This window comes from Alligator mississippiensis, chromosome 2 (assembly GCF_030867095.1).
Source record: "Alligator mississippiensis isolate rAllMis1 chromosome 2, rAllMis1, whole genome shotgun sequence".
Classification (NCBI taxonomy): domain Eukaryota; kingdom Metazoa; phylum Chordata; order Crocodylia; family Alligatoridae; genus Alligator; species Alligator mississippiensis.
Genome location: NC_081825.1, coordinates 85,457,953 through 85,468,078, shown reverse-complemented (window position 1 = coordinate 85,468,078; position 10,126 = coordinate 85,457,953). Strand labels below are relative to the sequence as shown.

Below are 10,126 nucleotides of genomic sequence, written 5' to 3'. Positions count from 1 at the left end.
AACTCTCCTCATACCTTCCTTCACTGTAAGCTCAGTGAAAAGAATCAGGGTAGCAGGGAAAAGGGAACCTTTCAGAATCAAGGAGCAGTGAACAGGCCAAATTACAGGGGATCTTGCTAGGGAAGGTCTGCTTGGAAAGAGGAGCAGGAAGAGGTAAATAGTGAATTTAAGAGATCCAAAGAGATGGTTGGAAGGCATTGCAATGCCAGAGCCACTGCCAGGTTTTCTTCTGCATGCAGTTATGAGGTATCTGTCCAGGCAGGACCACTTACCATTGAGGCCTCCACCCAGGTCTTGGTTTGGTGTTGTGGAGTCCTTGCAGGTCCTTTCCAGTGACAGCCAAGTGAGAGAGTGCCTGCAATGTGAGTAATGCTTCCTAGTGGTGTCCCTCAGGGAACAGGCAAGAGACTACAGGAGGTGGCCAGGATCTGAATCATCATCAGTCATGAGGAGTTCATTGATTTGATGCTGGAGACCTCTAGGGCTGCAGAGGAAAGACTGCCAGAGGTGGCGCTGGAGAAGAAAGAACACAGTTTGGAAGCTGGAAGCTTGTGACCCATGATAGCAAGGAAAATCTTCATCCCCATCTGCAGTGGTTTTCCTGGAGAAGATATGGAGCCCTAGCAACAGAGGAGAGCAGCTGGCTGGAGAGAGGAGAGGAGCAACAGAGGGGAGCAGCTGGCTGGGGTGCAGGGTGCCTCAGTGCAGGGTCTCCACAGTGTGCGGAGCCCTGGGCTGTCTGCTTCCCCGTCGCCTTCTTTGTCTCGGCACATGCCACTTTGGCATGCTTTGCACCACTTTTTTCTTCTGCATTTTTTTTGTTACGAGGAAATCCTAGTGGCTAATTTTTCCCCAGCACTGCAAATTAGCACTGCCACACATGGTTTAATGTGCAATGTGTGCAGTTTATAGCACCACAAAGAGGTTTGTGGCATCACAAACCTCATGTGCTTGCATGTCTGAATTTGGCCATTTAGTCTGGAGAAGAGAAGATTTAAGGGGGATTTAATAGCAACCTTTAACTACCTAAAGTGGGGTTCCAAAGATGATTGAACCAGACTGTTCTCAGTGGTGGCAGACGACCGAACAAGGAACAATGGTCTCAAGTTGCAGCAACGGAAGTTTAGGTTAGATATTAAAAAAAACTCTCACAAGGAGGGTAGTGAGGCACTGGAACAGGCTACCCAGGGATGTTGTGGAATCTCCAACCTTGGAGGTTTTTTACACCTGGATAAACAAAGCCATGGCTGGGATGATCTAGTTGGGAATGCTCCTGCTTTAAGTAGGGGGTTGGACTAGATGAACTCCTGAAGTCCCTTCAAACCAACCAACATGGGTTCATTAGAGGCAGGTCCTGTCGGACCAACCTGGTAGCCTTCTATGACCAGGTCACAAAATCCTTAGACACAGGTGTTGCAGTGGATGTAGTCTTTCTGGACTTTAGGAAGGCCTTCGACACTGTATCTCACCCCATTCTCATTAAAAAAATAGGGGACTGTGGCGTCGACACCTAGACAGTCAAATGGGTCGCTTGTTGGCTGGAGGGCCACATCCAGAGTGGTGGTGGACGGGTTATTTTCGACCTGGAGGGATGTGGGCAGTGGGGTTCCTCAGGGCTCGGTCCTCGGACCCGCACTGTTCAACATCTTCATCAGCAACTTGGACGGGAGTGTAAAAAGCACCCTGTCCAAATTTGCAGACGACACTAAGATGTGGGGAGAAGTGGACACACTAGAAGGGAGGAACAGGCTGCAATCAGACCTAGACAGGTTACAGAGGTGGGCGGATGAGAACAGGATGGGTTTCAGCACTGACAAGTGCAAGGTGCTGCACCTGGGGGGGAAGAACCAGCAGCCTACCTACATGCTGGGGAACTCCCTTCTCGTATATATGCATGCGTGGTCTTTTTATGAGGCTGCAATACAATAGAAATGCTTTTTTTTTTTCATTTAAAATATTGCACAGATTAAACTGTGTTTTAACAAAGAAAACAACATAACGCATTACAGCTTAAACCTTATATTTTCCTAGTGGCCACAGCCTGATCAGCTACATCAGGCTATACCTGGAACAACCCTGCTGAAGTCCACATTATCAGGTCTGTAACTAAGAGCAGATTTTGCCCATCAGCTCTGCATGATGAAAAAATAGGTGAAATATATAATAAAGGCCATGAATATAACAAAAAGCATTTCAAATGTAGCTATAACTCTTCCCACTACATTAGCATGAAAACATATTTTATCAGATGAAATAATTATATTACACTAGATACTTTGATGATATTTAACACTTTGACAGTGGAAAACCTCACACAAAAAAGAATGTATTTAAACATGGCATGCGCTGAAACACCATTTTAAATTAGAAGTCATTTTAAATGAGTGGACAAACTCCGATAAACTTTTTGGGTTTGAAACTGTACAAAAAGAGGTCATTTTTTCATAAGTGATTTGTTTTCACCAATATCTCAATTCATTCTGAGGCAGCAGTAGAGACTAAAGGCTGAAATCTCAACTAATGTATATTGGGGAATGGTAGTGAATTTTAAAAAAGGAAACTGGTGGCATCTTATGAAGATTTGGGTGTCTGCCCTTCTACAAAGAATTAGGTTATATGGCTGTAAGAGGAGCTTGGCTTAAATCAAATCAAATTTAAATTCAATTTAAATCAAGCTGGCAGTCCCAGAAGCATCTTGTTGAACAAAGATCCTTTTTGCCAGGAAAACCAAGCAAAACAAATAAATGAGCCCAAAGTGGTGATTTTCATGATGGGAACTAGTGAATATTGAGAGTCAATTTGTATTCCATTATGACAGATCACTGATGAAAACTCTTTCTCAGATTTAGCTTGGCAGTCATTTATTAGGAGTCTCTAATGAATATGCATATAAAGTAGACTAGTTAAGTATAGTGCAAGCTGACAGTTCCATCTAAGAATGAAGGATTTATGAAATGCACTCTATGGTGAGTGAAAGCTTTTCTGCAGCAAAAGTCTATTTTTCTGTATTAATGGAGTGTCCACAGATCTGATAAAAGGGGTCTACTTATGGGTGACCTCAACTGGCTATTACCGTATGGATATAAGACTACTTAATGAAGAAGAGATCAAGCACTGAGGAAAGATTCACTCAGATATGTAGTATGCACACATTATCAGACTCGTTTCCTTATTTAGAGAAGATAATGAAAAGATACACAGTAAAGTGTTTGTTTTTGCAATTTACTGTTTTTATTGTTAGTTTCTATCTACTTTTACAGCAAAGATAAAAACTGAGAGAATAAGCTATTATTTCAATTATTTTAAGATAAGCTACATTTTTCTATTCCAACATAATATAGCATGTATAGCTTAAAAAAATTATGCTCTTTTTTCAAACAGCTTCCCAGGGAGTAGGTGATTTTGGAAATGAGGTTAACAAAAGTCCATGCTGAAGGTTATGTTAAGAACAAATAAAGGATGGAATTAAACTAGACATGGTAAGAAGTCTTTTTTATTAGTTTTTACAACAGGAATTTACATCAGTTAACTCAGACCAAAATGCAGCATTGCAGCAAAAGTAAAGACATCAGTATTATGCAGAGTAATAAAATACAAACAAAATATATAAGCATGAGGAGTGAGTGACCAATGGGACCAGATTTTTTTGTTTCAATTTTTTTGTAATTAGATGAAATCTTTTGTGCAAAAAACTTCAGGGATTATTTTCATGTTCTGTTGAACTTTTAGACTATATTCCATTTTTAAAAATCTTCTATATTAAAAGAACATTATGGTTGCCCAATTAGACACACACAAGTAAAAAAAAAGTCTGTATGTGCCACCTTAATTGTTCCCCTTTGCAATTATGCATTATAAAGAAAGACAGAACTTTCAAACAAGGTTATGTGAAGTTACATTTCCAAATGCATCTAAACAAAAACAGCTTTGTTTTCAGAGTTTCTGAGCACACCAAAACTTCCATGAATTCCAGTTTAAAATGCAGAGTGCTCAACACTGAAAATCATACCAGGGCTCTTCCAGTTGCCTGTATATGCAGGTAGGAGCAGAATTTAAGCACCCATATTTGCCAACTTTGGCTACCATCTTTAATGATATGATCATATATTTCCCAAATAATATTCTGTTGTTATATTTCATATCTTTTTTTTAATAATTCCATAAAGCTTTTTAAACCATGAACATGTGTATTTCATTTAACCTTATGTAAAATACTGTTTACATGAGTTTTTGGTGGAAATTATACAGATGAGCTATATACATTTCAAATCATCATCATTATTATACCGTATTAAAGGCCCAATTTAGTGAAAAACCTGCTGAGTGCTAAGCACTGAACAAATACAGAGTTAAAGAATAGAATAAAAGCTCTGGAGAAATTAAAAATGCCAAACCCTACTTACTGGAGTAAGTTAATCAGGACTTGGTCTAATTTCAGTCAAGACAGTTTTCTGATCTGGTAAGCAATTGGCTATGAAGATGCCAGAATATGAATCAGGTGTTCTTTCTTTTTAATTGTTTTGTTACTAGGGGTCAGAGCAATGCTGCAAGGATGACTTGAAGGCTCCTGGCTGGCATTACATTTATCCTGTGATTCATATGTTAATCATATAATAAATTTTAACGTACCACAGTTTAAGCAACTTAACACCTGATAACAATCCACAATAATGATGATGCAGCCTCAGAGATGTCACTTGTTAAATGTAGAATATCTTTATGAGGCAAGGCCTACTGCCAACTGGGGATGCCCACTCGCCACGGGGCCAAGCAGACTCCAGAAGAGACCATCAATGGGAGTGTGTAGGACGCCCACAAGCTGGACTCATCCCTGCTGGCCCCCTGGCAGAAAATAGACGTAGTGAACACTTTCCTCTTCCCCCACTTCGTATTCATCCTGAGAGGCTCGGCAGTCCCCAAGACCCGCCTCAAGAAGGCGGACGCTGAGATTCGGCGGCTGCTGAAGAAGTGGCTACACCTGCTGCTAAGCAATGAGATCCTGCACATCCCCTACTGGCAGGGAGGTGCCAACGTCCTCCGCATGGGTGACCTCTGCAACATCGCAGTGGTCACCCACACCTTCCACCTCCTGACCTGCCTAGGCACCATGGTAAGTATCATCACTGCCAGCTCCCTCGAGGAGACCACCCACAAGAGGATCACAAGACAGCCAACTAGACGTGACTTGGCCACCTTCCTTAGTCGTGTGCGGGCCGGGCCCCGAGCCCGCCCTCGTCGCCATGCGCGGCGGTGATTCTGATCCCATTCTGGCCGCCATGGGCAAGCCGGGGGTGAACCGGGGTCGTACTGGACCCATCTCCGGTGCACGCAGGCTGTGGCTGGCAGCCCAGACATGCGGGGTGGGAGAGAGCCGCGAAGCGGTTTTGCACATGTGAGTTAGAATTAGTCACGGAGGCGTAATGGTTGACTGAAAAGATTGTTTACTTACACCCAAAGATGGTATCGGTGTAGGCTGGACAAGTTTCCAGGCACAGCTCCCGCTTGAACCCTCGTTGGAGGATTCTGACAAAACGATTGCTCCCACGGAGTTTGCTAGGCTCCGCGGGGTCCGAAATTACAGGAAAGGGATATGTCTAGGATTGCACTCGGCGACGGGGAGAGGCGAGAAGCGAAAGCTCCTTAGGCTCGGTTCTATTGCCTCTCTTGCCTGCTTAGGGGAGGCGCGTCGGGTCCGCGAGGGTCCACAGCGCTTAGAGATCTTCACACAGAATCTCTCTCTCTTTTCCTCCCTCCTCCGGCTTGGGCAGAAACTACCCAAGCCTTTTGTACGGCTAGCAAGCCAATCGCTAGCCGCCACGTGTGCCTAAATTAGGAATTGGCCAATAACATGGCGCGGATCCTAATACAAATGGCGGGAACTTCTTTACAACGTGTATCACTATGGTGCAAGAAAGAGATGCACACTGCAAAGAAGCTGCATTCCGGCGGGAAATCCCCCGCTGCACCAGAGTTCTCTCTAGCGGCAGAGAACTCTACCGTGCAAAGAAAGTGACAAATTTGGCGGGAAATAATTTAGCGGTGACGAAGCGCACACACAAACAAAAAATCACAACTTTGGGTTGTGACAAGTGGCTCACTCGAGGGCGAGTTCAGCAGAGATGGCGGGGACTTTGCCTCACTGTGGAGCCAAGCCCGCAATGCCATGTTCCGCCTCAGGAAGCTCATTGGCTGCTCCTGGACCTGGCCCACACACCAACCACGTCACCATGACGCCCCGCACAAGGACCTTCCTGCAGCAGTTCCTGAAGGATGCCATCTGAAACAAGTACACCAGCGACCTGAGGGCCAAACCTGACCAGGGCAAGGTCTTCGACGTCACCTCGAAGCAGGATTCCAGCAACCACTTCATGCCCAGCGGGAGTTTCACGTGCTTCATGGACTGGTGCTTCCTCCACCACGCCTGCCTCAGTTGTCTGCCTCTGAATGGGGCCGTCCACTTGAGCCACCAGGACAAGAGGTGCTGACAATATGGCTATGTGGTAGAGACCCTCCCCCACATGCTGTGCAGCTGCAGGCCACGTGCCAGAGCCTGGCAGCTCTGCCACAATGCTGTCCAGGACCACCTGGTGAGGGCCATCCTGGCTGCAGCGGGGGAGATCTCTGTGAACCGCACCATCCCGGGCTGCGAGAGCCAGATGTGACCCGACATAGTGATCACAAACAAAGAGGCCAAGAAGGTTGTGATCACGGACGTGACTATCCCCTTCGAGAACTGGTGCCAAGCCTTCACTGATGCCCGGACTGACACACGAGAGAAGTACGCCCCACTGGCCAACATCCTGAGGAGCCATGGCTATGATGTGACGGTCAACGCGCTCATTGTGGGAATGCTCAGAGCCTGGGACCCCAGCAACGAGAGCATTCTGTGTGCCTGCCACATTTCCTGCCACTGTGGCAAGCTGGTGTGCTGCCTCACGGTGTCCGACACCATCCACTGGTCCCGTGATATCTACGTGGAACACATTACAGGCCACCACCAATACTCCGACCCCACCAGACAAATTGCCGCTGGACCAGACCCAGAGGGGACTGCCTGAACCCCACCTCTGCACCAGATGGACTTCACTTTGAGAAGATTCTTCAGCAACGAACCACCCTGATCCACCCGAAGAGGACCCCTGTGATGAGACTCTATATGGACTGAGACAATTTCTTCTACCTACTTCCTCCACCATTGTGGACCATTGTACAGATTTGTGTGTATCTATCTTCTTTCTCTCTCAGCGTTGCGAACCCCCTCCCTCCCCTTCCCCCACACTCAGGCTTAGTTAGCTAACATTGTATTTTCTGTAACCTAGTTGCATTCCCCTCCTCACCCCCATCCCTCCTATGTTAGTCTCTTGCTCGGGCAATTTGTATTTCCCTACTGGCTTTGTCCTTTCTTTGGATTCATTATCCTAAACATCTACTAAAAAAATTCTATCTTTACAACTCATTTGTATTGCACTTTAATTTGAATGTGTTGCATACACATAGATAGTAGGGCTGTTCAAAATTTTGCCCACTGTTTCATTTCAAAGCTGTTTCAATGCATTTCAGGCTCAAAACAATGCAATCAAAATGAAACAAAAGCCTTCAAAAAAGGTTTGAAATGAAACAAGGGTACTTGAAATGTTTTGAAAGGTTCAAAACGTTTTGAGTTTCGAAGCCAGGCTTACTTGGCTTCGGCGCGGGTACCAGCCAGCAGCACCAGCCTCCTGTCATCTGGTAGCAGATAGGGGGCTTGCCAACACCCCTGGGAGGGCTGCAGGGGCTGTGCCAGACTGCCCCCAAAGATGCAGGCTCCTGATCTGCCTCCCGGACCACAGGAAGCTGGTGCTGCTGCCTGGGAGCCCACACCCAGCGCCAGGAAGATCAGTGCTGCTGCTGGCCTCAACTAACAACACCAAGCTCCTGTCAACCAGCAGGCAGATCAGGGGTTTTCCTGCACCCCTGGGAGGTTCCAGAAGTGCAGGCCCCTGCATGAGCTGATTTGCCTGGGCTCGCCTGCAGCTGGACCCAGGCAGCAGAACTATCCTCCTCCAGGCAAACCAGGGGCTCACACCCCTGAGAGCAGTCCAGCACAGCCCCCAAAGCCTCCTGGGGGTGCAGGTGAGCCCCAATCTGCCTGCCAGATGACAGGAGCCTGGTGCCACTGGCTGGGTGCAGCCCATGCCAGGAAGATCGGTGTTGCTACTGGCTCCAGCTGGCAGCATCAGGCTCCTGTCATCCAGCAGTCAGATCTGGAACTTGCCCACACTCCTGGGAGGGCTGCAGGGGCTGTGCTGAACTGCTCCTGGGGGTGTGGCCCCTGATGTGCCGCACAGATCACAGGAGGCTGGTGCTGCCAGCTGGGGCCAGCAGCAGCACCAATCTTCCTAGCACTGGCTGCAGGCTCCCAGGTAGCAGCACCATCCTCCTGTGATCTAGGAGGCAGACTGATGGCCCACACCCCCAGGAGCAGTCTGGCAGAGCCCCTGCAGCCCTCCCGGGAGTGCGGGTGAGCCCCCAATCTGCCTGTCAGATTACAGAAGCCTGATGCTGCCAGCTGGGGCCAGCGCAACACCAATCTTCCTGGCACTGGGTGCAGTCTCCCAGGCAGCAGCAGCAGCCTCCTGTGGTCTGGGAGGCAGATCAGGGACCTACACCCCCGGAAGCAGTCCGGCACAGCCCCTGCAGCCTTCCCGGGGGTGCAGGCAAGCCCCAAATCTGCCTGCCAGAAGATAGGAGCCTGGTGCTCCTGGCTGGGACCGGCAGCAGCACCAATCTTCCTGGCACTGGGTGCGGACTCCCAGGCAGCAGCACCAGCTTCCTGTGATCCAGAAAGCAGATTGGGGGCCTGCACCCCTGGGAGCAGTCTGGCCCAGCCCCCACAGCCTCCTGGGCGTGTGGGCAAGCCCCTGATCTGCCTGCTGGATGACAGGAGGGTGGTGCTGCTGCCTGGGAGCCTGCACCCAGCACCAGGAAGATCAGTGGGGTCAGTGGCAGCACTGATCTTCCTGGCACTGGCTGCAGAATAGCCTATGGGAAAAATATCAAAACAGCATAGAAACAGCAAAACAGTTTTGATGAAACAAAACAGAACAGCACTTTCCAAATGAAATGAAACACTGTTCTGTCGAAACGGAAGTCGAAGTGGAATGGTGCTGTTTCGCACAGCCCTAATAGATACTGCTTGGGAAGGTCCTCCCCCAAGTTCCTTCCTGCAAGGGATTCTCTATGATTCAAGTTGAGCTCTGCTGCTCCAGGGTTCAGCAGCAGGAGACGTCATGTCTAACCATCCCTCCTCCTTTTCCTCAATCAGCCTTCAAGGCTACTTCTTTAAGAAGACATTTAGCACCGTGTGAGGGCCTGAATGGAAAGAAATACATAACATGACATAGTTTACTTGGAGAGGCATAATTTACTTGCACAGAGCATGAATATGAGAGAGGGGGAAGAAATTTATTGGGAAAGCTTCAGGCAGGCCAAGATGAGGAGAGAGAGGAAAGGCACATTTACAAAAGCACATCATAAGGTGAACCTGGAGAGTCTGAGCCTGCTGTTTCCCACCCCATCCCCCCTATATGGGTTTCCCCTGTTGTGTACCAGGATGAAGGAAGCAGCTTCTTCACGCAGACAGAGCCCAACTGACAAGCTGGTAATCTCAGAGTTCACTTCTCATTAGCAGCACAGTTCAAGCTGGAGCAGGTAAGGGGGATGACAGCCCCTGCCAACAGCTCTCCAGTTCATCTTGCTGGCAAGCTCTGACAGAGTAAGTTCCCAGGACACCACCCTTTGCCCCATACATATCTTCCCCTGTGAACATGAAGCAGGTTACATGGCATGATATTTGCATTGAGTGACTTTACCTGTTGGATGGAAATCTGCCAGGGACCAAAGCTGCCCAACATATTAGAATCATTAGCAGGCATTATATGTGTTATATGTATTATATTTCAAATAGCTGAAATATAAATGTAATGTTAGGATTTTAAAGATCATCTGAACAAAAATGAATAAACACTGAAATGTTACAGAATTAGATAGATGCTTTGTTTTCATTTCCACATAGGCAGGGATGTACTTGGTGCCACCAATATATTTAGTAATGAGTGAGCTTGAAACATAAATTTAGGTCAATGGA

General features: G+C 47.4%; 1 long non-coding RNA gene across 1 annotated transcript; it reads left to right on the top strand.

The window, feature by feature from the left end:
* The first annotated feature begins 2,035 nt into the window (after nucleotides 1-2,035).
* On the top strand, nucleotides 2,036-3,470 carry LOC132248334 (uncharacterized). The gene is made up of 2 exons (XR_009459508.1): nucleotides 2,036-2,098; nucleotides 3,382-3,470. It is a non-coding gene; the product is annotated as an uncharacterized LOC132248334 (long non-coding RNA).
* Nucleotides 3,471-10,126: the final 6,656 nt, after the last annotated feature.